The sequence below is a fragment of the Sorex araneus genome, chromosome 1, assembly GCF_027595985.1.
Source record: "Sorex araneus isolate mSorAra2 chromosome 1, mSorAra2.pri, whole genome shotgun sequence".
Lineage (NCBI taxonomy): Eukaryota > Metazoa > Chordata > Mammalia > Eulipotyphla > Soricidae > Sorex > Sorex araneus.
In genome coordinates, this window is record NC_073302.1 from 104193382 (window position 1) to 104206439 (window position 13058).

A 13058-nucleotide genomic window follows, 5' to 3' on the forward strand; every position below is an offset into this window, starting at 1 on the left:
TTTCAGTTATGGAGGTCAGCACTTTGAAATCAGTCTCATAGTATTAATAGTATTAAGTTGTCCATCAAACAAATTTCTTTTTTTGCTCTGGATCCTAGATTTTTAAACTATGGGTGATAAACCAGTAAGGGCCATGCAAAAAAGTCCTGAAAATTTGTTTTAAAGTACATTTAGTTATGATTTATTAGCAGTATCTGTTTGGTTTGTATACCTATTGTATATATCCACTGTCACTGTAGCATTGTCATCCCGTTTTTTATTGATTTGCTTGAGTGGGCACCAGTGACGTCTCCATGGTGAGACTTGTTAACTGTTTTTTGGCATATCGGATATGCCATGGGTAGCTTACCAGGCTCTGCCGTGTGAGTGGGATACTCTCGGTAACTTGCTGGGTTCTCTGAGAGGGATGGAGAAATCAAACTTGGTCAGCCACATGCAAGGCAAATACCCTACCCACTGTGGTATCACTCCAGTATGTATATATATTTATATGCATATATATGCATATAATGTATATATATCTATATATGCATTAATATATATACTCAGGGCCATCTAAGTTTTTCTTTTTCACCCTAAAGGAGTACTAAGATGAAAAATTCAGCTCTTTAATGGAAGAGAATCTTTTTTCTGTTTTTAACAGCTCCAGGAACCTCCCCAAATTCTTCATGTCCTCAACCTTCATCTTCACAGCCAACAACTGAGCATCTTTAGGTCTTCAAGCTTGACCTCCATCCCTTCCTCTGACAAGAATCCTAGTAGATTACCTTTAGCCTTATATGATTATCTAGGATAATATCTCCACATCCCAATTCTCAACACTCCTGATACTTTTTATTTTTATTTTTTTATTTATTTGATTATTTAATTGTTTTTGAAAGTTATTCATGATGATTTGTTAAAGAAATTTAATATACCAACACCAATCCCACCACCATTGCACCTTCCCACCATCATTGACCAAGAGCAAAGATAAAATACCATTCAGTAGTGATTTTTATACATATTAAAAATTAGTATTAAGGTAATAACAATATTGATGACAAAATTAGGTGTACATGAAATTTTTTGGGCTATTTTTTGGGGGGGCACACCCAGTTGTCCAAGGGCTTACTCCTGGCTCTTCATTCAGGGAATAATCATAGCAATATTTAGGAGACCTTTTCGGGTGCTGGGGATAGAACTTGGGTCAGCTGTGTTTAAGGCGAACACCTACCTACTGTACTATGACTCTGGCCCTTACATTAAAAATATATATGTATATACATGAGCATTTTGTTTCTGATCAGATCTGCTTTGTTCTTCACTCAAACACTAATAAATGAAAAACTAAGCCAGAGCTTGATTTATTTTATTTAGGACTGGGGGATGTGTTCAAAGTGATAAGTACCCAGGAAGCTTATCGAGAGTCTGACCAGAAACTGGGTCTTATAGTTCTGTGTTCTTTTAAGAACATGAATTGTTTGCAATGTTCTGAAGGGCCAGGGAAGGAAATGTTAAATCCTGGTGGAGCACCAATAAGAAAACAAGTAGATGTCATGTAAGTTTTCATGGCGATGGTTCTGGCAAAAGAGGAAAACAGCATCCCGGGAATACCACATCCCATCAACATTTTAGTTAAGCCATGTTCCGTAGAGCTCTGCTTTCAGATTACACTGGTGATGCTCTTTGCCAGAGAATTTTGCCAGGATTTTTTTTTTAACAGAAAAATTTCCCAGGGTGTTATTTTTTTAAAAAGCAGAAACCTATGTTTTCAGTGAATTGATTCACATATACAATGATAGTTTGATTTACATTTGCCATCTTCTATAACTTATTAAAGGAAAACTCAGAATAAATGCACTGCTAAACGTCATCACTGAAAACATTTTTTATAATAAGTTTCACAACTATTATTCAAAACCCCCTATGATATGTAATTTTGTTCTGATTTCCAGTTGGTTTAAATAGATTAAAAATCCAGTTGTATAGTTGTGAGGTCTTTTATAACACTGATGAAAATTCAAGTACATGGGCTGGGACATAGTATAGCCATTAGGCCACATGCTTAGCCTGAGTTATACCTGGTTTTAATCCCTGTCACCACATGACCTTCTGAGTCACAGTGGGGACAGTCCTAATGGTCCCTGACACCATAAGACAAAATAACACCATGTTCTTGGGCCCCAGCATTGTACCACTGATCTGGTTCTCTGAGTATCTATAGGAGTGGCCACTGGGCATCAAGAGAAATACTTGGAGGATCCCCAGTGAGCCCTCATCATTTACTTAGTGGTCCCTTCTCTACCCCAGCTGCCTTCTCCCCCAGCATGTGAGGCTGGCTTACAAGCTGTGGAACAATCCTCCTGACCCTTATCGCTACTATCCTTGGGTGTTAGTCTCCCATTCTGTTACTTCATATTCTGCAAAGGAATTATTTGCACAAAAGGTGATGCTTTGAGGCAATGGTGTTTCCCAGCAATGTTTTACTCACTAGTTTCTATTTAGAGAGTAATACTCAGATTCAGTCTATTCAGGCAGTAGGAAGCAGTGGTCGCATGTGGCAATGGAACAAATTGAGCCACAGTTGGTTTTGACTCCCCTGCCCCACACCCGTGGGAGATAATGGAACGACAATAGTCTTTTTAACGTTGCCCTATGAGAGCAGATGCAAATCGGCATATTTACATTCTTACTTCGAAACATTTTCAGTATGCACCATTTGGGAAGGGACCTTACTATGGATGAAGCAGTTTACTACACCTGGGGATAACTCTGAAGGGTGTGGTCCCTGCACAGTCTGCCAATGGTACTGTTTTAGGAAAGTATATCTTTGTTAAGTTCATTGTGCTCATTGGGAAAGGAATAACTTTTCTGACGATGACTCATTGCAATTCATTGTTTCTGTGCAATATTGAGCTGGCTTCTCTGTGTCCTTCTGTTCTTTCCCTCCCTATTTCCACTCTCACACCATTCATTATACGCTACTCTCATTCTCCACATCAGGAGTATTTTCCTCCATAAGCTCATGCAATTTCAAGCTTCTTTCTTGTGAATCCCAGGAGAAACTTGTTTTCATTTAAATTCTCAAACAGAGGTGGGGGAATTGTCAGAAAACTCCGAAAGAAAAAATGACAAGGATATTTATAAATCATGACAGGAAAAGAAAAGTGAACTTGTATTTGACAGCGTTTAGCATCCTGCAGATGCATTCTGGTCTTCAACAATGAGGCTGGGTTGCTACACTTCAGCTTCCTGGAGTCACTGCTTAAGGACGGAAGGCAGCTCTCTGCACCTGCCAGTGAAGACTCCGTAATTCGATCAGGACTTCTGAAAAGAAGTGGTACAAACACTGGGGCTGGGCTCAAATTGGATTGATGGGAAAACATAAATACGACATTGAACTGAAGCCGGGGGAGTACTGGCAGTGCCCTGCCTTTAGCCACTGATGTTATTTGCTGCAGCCTACCTCATCTCAGACTAGTCTCAGCTTTCTACATCCATGATGGATTTTCTATTTATTGGGGTGACTTCATTTCTAGTTCAATCACTTATAGGTTCCTTTCCCCTGGTAATGTTCCTAGAGTACCTCCTTGACGTTCTGACTTCTATAAACATATCCTAAGGTTGGCTCAGCTGGACTGGGTGCCTCTTCCCTATTGAGGCTTTATTTTAAAATATTTGGAATATTTTCTCTCTTTGTATTATGCCCCTGATTTAAGTTCTTCCTGTTTGTTGGGTTAGGACATTTTAATTTTGCTTTGTATTGACTATCTATACAATTTGAGAGATTAGTATTTAAACTATTTGATATGGGAGGGTTAGTGGAGTGTATTCTAACCACTTTGATTCTAACCACTTTGATTGTTATGTATGTATTCACTGTTTTATATAATCTTTACACATTTTTAATATCTTATATTCTCCAATATCTGTAATTTATTTTATTATTACAACACATTTTAAAATAGAAACTTTAAAGTCAGTGAATGAAAATTATCTGCCCCTGGATATAGGAGTGAAACCTAGTAACTCATGGCTTAATGTCTAAATAGTTACAGTGATTAATAAGTGAGTCAAATTTGTATGTTTTGTATCCAGAAGTTAAATATTTTGATTGGTGACTGCAGTTTATGAAAATAGGTGCAATAACTTAAAGTAATGTGAAGCAATTAATACATTTATCAATTAATACATTTAGTAAATCTACACTGTGGGTTTAATCCCAGTTACAGATATCTCTGAATTTTTAAATATAATCTTCCAAGCCCATGAAATTTTCAGTATAATTAAATGGACTATTTAGTTTAGCCTAATTGTATCACATGATTGAAATTTTTTTAGGTGGCTATTACTTAGGGGTATTTTTTTTCCCACTTTATTTAAACAAAGCCGCTCATAATGATTTGTTGCAGGCATTCAATATTTCAACACTAATCCCACCATCATTGTCATCTTCCCTCCATCAATATGTTCATTTTTCCAACCACCCCTGAACCCTGCCCCCGTAGGAGGCCCAAAATGATTTATTTTATGTTGCTTATTACCACTTAATGACTAATAGAATCAAGAAACACTTCAGTAAAAAAAAAATTATGAAAATTATTGTATCTCACCATGAGGACATTAAGTCTTTGAGGGTTTACTAAGCAGTTGTCACCCGTTCGACCGTCTGTGTTAATTTGGTTGTTAATCAGCTTAATTATCTCCTACATCATATTCCCATCCATCCTGGAGTGTTGCTACAGCAATGTTAGTATTGTAGAGTTCAGAGATGTCGCTGAAGAAAATCTAGAATATTTCGCCGGGTAGTGAACTTATATGGATGTCGCAGTTGAGAGTGGGTGTGGCTGCTGGGCTTCCGGAAGTACAGGATTCAGGAAAGGTCACCCACCCCAACTCCAAGAGGGTCCCAAATTTTCAGCCAAAAATACAGGGTGCACCTGAAATTTAGAATGACTTTCAAGTTAAAGGTTGCCTTCCTGACAGCTACTTCTTCAATTATGATTGTTGTTTGGATCCCATGCTTTCAGTGTCGGTGACTCTGTTGTTTGGATAAATACCTCAACACATCTGATGTACCCGAGGTTCTTGGCCCCAACTCCCACCATACCATTCAGTTCTCCTCTTTTATCCCCCTCAGTGTCTTTCCTTTCCTGACCTTTTCTGTCCCATACTCTGAAGGCCACTATGATCTAGGTTTCCTTCTCTTTAAGACCTTGCAGTGCCTTGGGCGGTAAGTCTACATATCACAGAGAAGTGAGACCTTCCTTGAATCATCAGTGAGGAAATATTAAGTAGAAGAAAGAGCTCAGCACTCATCCAGGAAGACAACTCTCAATGTGTTGCACATATCTGAGGTGGAGTAACATGCAAATGACCCCACAGCAGACTTCTTGTTTAGGACCTCTGGTTAGTGTGGCACGCGGGTATCTGCATTTCCAGTGCTTACAGTGTTGATCCAAGAATGAACACTTAGAGCGGTAACAATAGATGGAGTGCTCTTAAATGAGTTGTTTCCCCAGATTTAGAATCATTATGGGCAGGGTCTCCTGCCCCTGCACCTGCTGTCTTCACCCGGGCCCCTCAGAGGGGGCGGGTTGAGTTTCTCTCCCTGCCAGGAGCAGAGCCCTGGCAGCTGAAGACTGCTGGAATCCAGCTACAGCCATGCTCAAGGCCACTCTCCACATGCTCGGACAAGTCTCACTCATGAAGAAGCCGGCAGAGGAGCCCAATTGTGAGGGAACTGGGGCCGAAATCTCCAAGCCTGCTCAGATCAGGACTAGGCCTCCTCTACCCAGAGTCCCCATTTTTCAGTAGCCAGGCAGCCACACACACACACCTGCCACCCATGCTATGTAATCTCATCAATGGCCAAGATCCAGAGACCATAAAACAATGTTCCTGGAAGCTGTGGCCTCATTCACTGCCGTGTGACCTCTATTGTCTAGTTCTTCTTCTCAGAGAACCTGGCAAACTACTGAGAGTATCCTGCCCACACGACAGAGCCTGGCAAGCTCTCTGTGGCGTATTCAATATTCCAAAAACAGTAACAATGATGGGCCATTCCCCTGATCCTGAAAGAGCCTCTAATGTAGCACTGTTGGGAAAGATGAATAAAGAGAGACTGCTAAAATCTCAGGGCTAGGACGAATGGAGACATTACTGGTGCCCACTCGAGGAAATCGACAATCAACCGGATGACAGTGATACAGTGATGCAGTGATGGGGCAAGAAGGAGGAGGCCCTGAGACTGGGGAAAATCTCCCTCTCCATATTTCTCTCCAGCACTCAGTCTTGCCCTCCTCTCTACTGCCAGCAATAGCTGAAGTCAAACGTCAGACGGTCAATTCCTGGCATCCAGCTCAGTCCTTATCTTCATTCTAGCTCCACGGCATGTACCCTTCTCCAGTTTAGGGTTCCTTCTTATGTTTGTCCACAGCTCCCCAAATCCTCAGAAGCTCACGATTCATCGTGCACAGAACACCCTCCATTCTCAATGGTTCCTCGTTGATCATGACCCCATTTGCCAGCCGGTTGCTTTCTCTGCCATGTGCTCAGGTAAAGACAGCTTTTTCTTACTTATACCCTGATCTTTGCCTTTCAATTCATTGCCATTTCCAAATAATTCTCTCTTCGTTTCCCTCCTAGATTTAAATCCTGTGACTTTGGACTGTTTTATCTCGGTGTCCTATTACAATACTTAAGTCAATGCATTCTAAGAATATTTTATCTCAGAATTTTTCTCAGAAGAAATTTTAAAACTTCTGAAATCATTCTCAAGTTCCCTCTTAAAATTGCCCTCCACCAGGAGACATATAGTATTTGATTCTTCTAAACATTTACTGTTGCTCTGATCTGCTCTTCTCTCCTCTTCAGTCACACTTGACTTATTCTTTGATATCGATCTAACTCATATCACTTTCCCCCTACCTTTGCCAATACTTTTCTCATCTTTTCTCATTTTGAAGAGTTGTAAAAACTACAGAATTTTGGAAATGACAAAGTAAAATAATTTAAGTACAGTGAAATTTTTAATTTATAAGTATATATATTTAATTTGATATATTTAATTTTATTTGATGGCACCAGACAAAATAAAAATGTAAATAAAAATGGCATTAAAAGGGATAGAATACATCTACTAGTACAGAAATCAAAAAGTTTTTCAAGAGTAAACTTCTTATACACCATTTTGGTGCATTGATTTTCAGTACTATCTTATTAAGATTAGATGTTAGAGCTCTAATTGTCATTTTCCATGAGGAGAAATGAAATAAAAATATAGACCTAGCAGCTAATATAATGTTTTGGAATTTTTATACTTATTTAGAATTCTGGGAAACAAAGACTTTGTTTGAGTAGTATTGCCCTCAGCAAATAGTCTTTGTCATGCTAAGAAGGAGGCAGAAGAAAGTGATGGTTAAAAGAACTAGAAACCCTTATTTTAGGAGCATAATATAATATTTCAGTAATTATAGGTAATATAATATCATAAAGATGCTACTCTCAAAGATATTAAAAATAATATTCTCAAAGAACAGAGCTCACCATACTACATACTAGCATATACATCAAAGTTGTGGTCATGGTAGCAGAGTAATTATTATGAGACTTTATTTTAAAGAAGAGGATTAATACATCTATAAAATTAAAAAACAGATACTTCATATTGTTGACAGAATTTGCTTTTTAGTGAAAGTCTCTTGAGTCTTGAAATAAAATTGGGTTGTTGGAATTGTGATATGTCAATTATAAAAATCAAATCCCTGTTTCACATTCTATATAAAAGTCCCATATATGAAAAATTTTTATCATGAGAGGATCTGACAGAAGCATGAAAAAGCAATGTGGGATAGGATCCTTGTTACTTCAAAGGTAAAAGCATTTCCTAACTGACACAAACACTAGCTATATTGAAATCATCCAATAATTTGGTTACATCAAAGTTATGGGTGTTGGCCACGGTGTAGACAAAGCAAGGTGATGAATGACAAGGAGATGTCACTGCAGCTTTTGAAACCAACAGAGAGAATATCTACATATTTCTACAGAATATAACATAAGCTTATTGTTGTACTTTTTCACAATGAGATCTGCTCAGCTCTGTGGCATAATTCTTCCCCTTATCTCATAAACAGTTGAGTTTCTTACTATAATTATTCTAATTTGTCTATTTACCAAGACCTTCTCTGCTTCAGAATTCTCTCATTTGCTATTAAATCTCCCTAATGACCCATAATCAGCCTTTAATGTGTATTATCCCAGTTTAAAATTTTTCCTATAAATTTTACATATTTTCTATCTGCTGAGCCACTTCCCTGGTCCTATGCTTGCCTGTTTCAGTCCTTTAAAAATATCCCACCTCTTGAATTATGATCTCAGTCTTCCAATAATTTTCTCTATAGCTGTTTAGCACTTGTTTCTAATAGAGAAAATAACTTCATAGCTTTACAGTAATTTACTGAACTAGTTTGTTAGGACTTGGAGTCCTGCACAAGGATCCTTGAAATTAGCTTACAAATCTATAGGTTTTGAGAACTCCTCAGCGATTTGCATTCATCCACATTTCAAGGAGGTAGATGATACGATCATTCGAGCTCTCTGCTTGGACTCACAGACCTTATATGTCCCCCGCAGAGTTTTATTTATCTAAAGAATTGTCGTCCACCCAAGCCCTTCCATTTCATTTCCCAGGAGATCATGCAAGGAAAGATGAGCACAAGAAAGATCTCTGTAAACCCAGGAAAGTCTTGCAATTCCCCATTCTCTGCCCAGGGTACAGACATTGGATTTTATATATGTAGGACATTTGCCTTGTATGCAGCTGACCCAGGTTCGATTCCTCCCTCTAGCAGAGTCCAGCAAGCTACCAAGAGTATCCCACCCGCACAACAAAGCCTGGCAAGCTACCCATGGCGTATTCAATATGCCAAAAACAGTAACAACAAGTCTCACAATGGATGCGTTACTGGTGCCTGCTTGAGTGAATCTATGAACAATGGGATGACAGTGCTACATTGCTATTACTGTGTTGATCCACAGTAATACAGTAAGACAGGAACTGGATTTTGGACACCATCATATTATTTTACAGTAAATAATTATAATCTCATTCAGACACAGAGCATTTCACATGCACAGTAGGACAAAATGAACAGAAGTAAATATTAAAACTCCATGCCCAATCTACCTGTCTGGTTGATAAATACTGAAAATTGGTAAAAACAAAAGAAACAGAAAATATTTGTGGGGTTTCTGTGCATGCACATTTGTTTTCATATATACATGGAACTTGACCAATATTTACCTCCATAAGAAATATTAGTGTTCTCAGTGTATATTGCTGCCCAATTTCTCACACCCTATTACCAACTTATCAGATCAATCTCATTTTGTATGGTTTATTAAATGCTTATAGTAGTTTATGTACTAGGGTTACAATGGCATTCATCTATATGGTACTGATACACAAAGTTATTCCACGCCATCATCACTGAACTGCCTGTCCCTATACTGTCTCTGGTTCAACCTCCTTCACCATCCCTTGTGCTCCTCATTATCTGTTGATTGACAGCTATGATTTTGCTGCTTATATTTATCCTCTTTGGTCACCACCCATGTGTTCCAGACTTTTCACCTATGTTCCTATATTACCTAATTCTTCTCTTCCACTTCAACCTGGCATTGTCAGGTCTGTATCTAGGTCTAGAGTTTATTATTGATTGGTATTATCCTTGATTAATTGATGTTGATTGTTGATCTGTCAGCTGCTCAACAACCTCCAGGCGCACTCTATCAACCTCAAGGAGATCGACCTGAGGCTGCAGATGTCCCAGGTGCTGCCCAGAGACACAGGCAAGTGCATGTTTGTCAGTGTGCAGATCGCTAGAACACCTGTAAAGGCAATTAGAGGCCGCCCCCAAAATCTCTGTCCCTCCCGGGGAGCCCGGAAGCTACCAAGAGTATTCCGCACGCATGGCAGAGCCTGGCAAGCTACCCGTGGCGTACTCGATGTACCAAAAACAGTAACAATGACGGTCCTCATTTCCCTTATCCTGAAAGAATCCCCAATATGCCATTGGGCTATACTAGCATGTGGCAGGGACGAATGGAGATGTTACTGGTGCCCGCTCTAGCAAATTGATGAACTACGGGATGACAGTGATACAGTGATTATCTTTGATTTGTTTCTCTCTACATAGCAGATAGGTGAGATCATCCTGCATTTCTTTATTAAAAAGTTTCAGCATCATTGTCTCTTAGTGTTTCTCATTCAATCTCATATTGCATTGTTAACCTTAGCACTGCATTGTGTGTTTATACATCATTGTGTCGTTTGGCATTTGATGTTCAGCATATAGAGGACACAGTGCAATCTATATTTAACAATGAATATACTTCCAAATTTCCAACTGTTGCAAAATGTGAAAGAATAAAAACGATGCGGGGAATCCACATTCTTTGAATATGTGCATCTCTTGAACCCATATGCTTTTATTTAAACGCTGATATTTCTTCAATGTATTTTAACTTTATAAATACATCAAAAAGCCAAGCATATTTATAATACCTACAGGAAAACCTTATATTTTTTCAAGTTTTAGTTATTCAATACATGCTCAATACTATTTTAGACTGATTTTAATGAAACAAATGGAAAATTTTAACTTTATCTAAACTTTTAATTACTGACAAATATCAATATCATGTGACTTTTGGTAAAATGTTTTGCCTTCTTTGTGACATAGCTAGCAGTATATTATTTTCAGTATTTTAATTTTATTTAGTGTATTAAAATTATAGTGCTTTTCTTTTATAAACCACATGTAATTATTTTTTATACTATTTTACAATTGGTGAGTAATACATTTTTTCTCATAATGATGTTATCTCATGGCAATAGCTGTTTGATTTGTGTTCTATTTTTCATGTGTTATATTGGCAAACACTTTAAAATAGCTTCATCAAATATAAATTACAATGATTAATTTAATGCAGCATACAGAGTGAAATAGGAATAAGCATTTGCATTTAAAAAAATTACCATTTTAGTAATTTAACACAAGAACATGCAAAGTGGTTTCCCTGACAACAAGATATTATAAAAATATTTGTGAGTTTAAAATTGTATTATCTTATAATTCAATACATTTCAAATAATTTAATTCATTGTTCTAATCTTACTATGAGAAAATTCTTTTGTGCTACACAGAGGTAGGTAAAATAATCCTGGCATTATAAAAGAGCAAATGTTAAAATTTAGCCATATCCAGAGAACACAAGAGAGAAGAGAGATGGGGTTAAGAAAAATAGACTTTCTTAATTTATATGAAAATACTTGAAATAAATATTTGAAATAATCTCATTAATTATAAAATAAAATACTGCATCAGAGTGTTAGATTTCTGTAGGGAAATGAAGTGAGTTGGATTATATGAATATATATATTATGATGCTTGTATATTATACAAATTTATGCATATTAATTTATACTAAGGATCTGGGTGCTATGACTATTTAGCTGATCAAGATTAAAATCAGATGGGTTTGTTAAGAGCTGATGTGAACTGATTTCATAATCTGGATCCAGACAGTTGCAAAATATGGCAGATGAAATGTAGAGGTAGCATTCCTTTTTCTGGGCATCTCAATAATTGCTTTTAAGACTTCAGTTGATTGGATGAGATACAATGACATTACAGAGAGCAATCTGCTTTACTTAAAGTCAGATGATTATAAATGTTAATCAAAGCAGAATATTATCCTTACAGCAATATTTATGCAAGTTTGGAACAACAAATCATGACCACATTCCCACTAAAATTAACAAAATTAACTATTGTAATCACTAATTAAAATTTCAAGTGATAAACTCAAATAAAAATGACTTGAATAGTAAGTATACTTTAACTACACACTCAAGGAATAATAAAATAATCATGAGTTGATAGAACCAGATTATTTCTGTTTTTCAAATATGGTATTTTCCATTCTAACTTCAAGTTTATTTGTACAGTGTATATAGCATTTTGATACCTCAAACCACCGATATGGAAGAGAAAGTCTATTCTTTCTTATTTTTTTTCATAGGATTATGAATACTTTCCCCCAAATCCAGTCACTAGACCTCCATTTTTATCTTAATCATAGAATCAGACCACAAGATCACTTCCAATCTGCACTGTCTGTAACGATGTGAAACTTGACCATATAATGAAGAATACCTATTCTTGCAAAAAAAAATTTGAACATTGCCTATCATAGTACATTATATTCTCACTTGATGCCCATCTTTCTTTGGGAGATAAACTTCTCTATGTTCAATTTTTTTGATGATTAAAAAATATACTGATAATTGCATAGATCTGAATCTCCAATATTATATTTTCAACTCTTAATATTTCTATCAGGATGTGACATGGCTTTCTTTGATTCAATAGTTATAAAACAAGTTCTTAGTCTTCACCTGTAACTTAATAAAATTTTTCTTAATTAGTGTGACCCTGACTTAACAAAATCACTTTTTTCTCAATGGGGATAATTTAGTTTATTCATTATTTTACAGAGTTGTAACAAAAACCCAGATGTCTCTGCTGAACTTGCCATAGGTGCCTCGATTTCCACTGCCAGTGATTCCTCTTATCTAGACATTTTCATTCAAAACAGTCTAGACACCTGTTCTTGATTCCCAGTTTCTCTCTTAACCAAATGACACCCACCTTCAAAGAAGGCAATTTCTAAAATTAAAATCTGATTATTGTGATAATCCGCTCAAAACTCAAAATATCATTTTAACTGATGGGGAAAATCATGAATACTTCATATGTATATTTGAATACATAAATCATATGTTAAATATACACAGATATGCATATAGACATATATACGTATGCTTCTGAAGTCTTGTTTCAGCATTATCAACTTACATCAAATCCTTGCTTAAAACATGCAAACTGCTTCTAATCGTTCCTCCACAAGTCAGCTTTTTGTTCCTTCCTACGGTTTCCTCAACCCAGAAGGAAATTTCCTTGTGTTGAAATGTCTAAATTCTCTTTCATCAATTCTCTCTGCTTTGT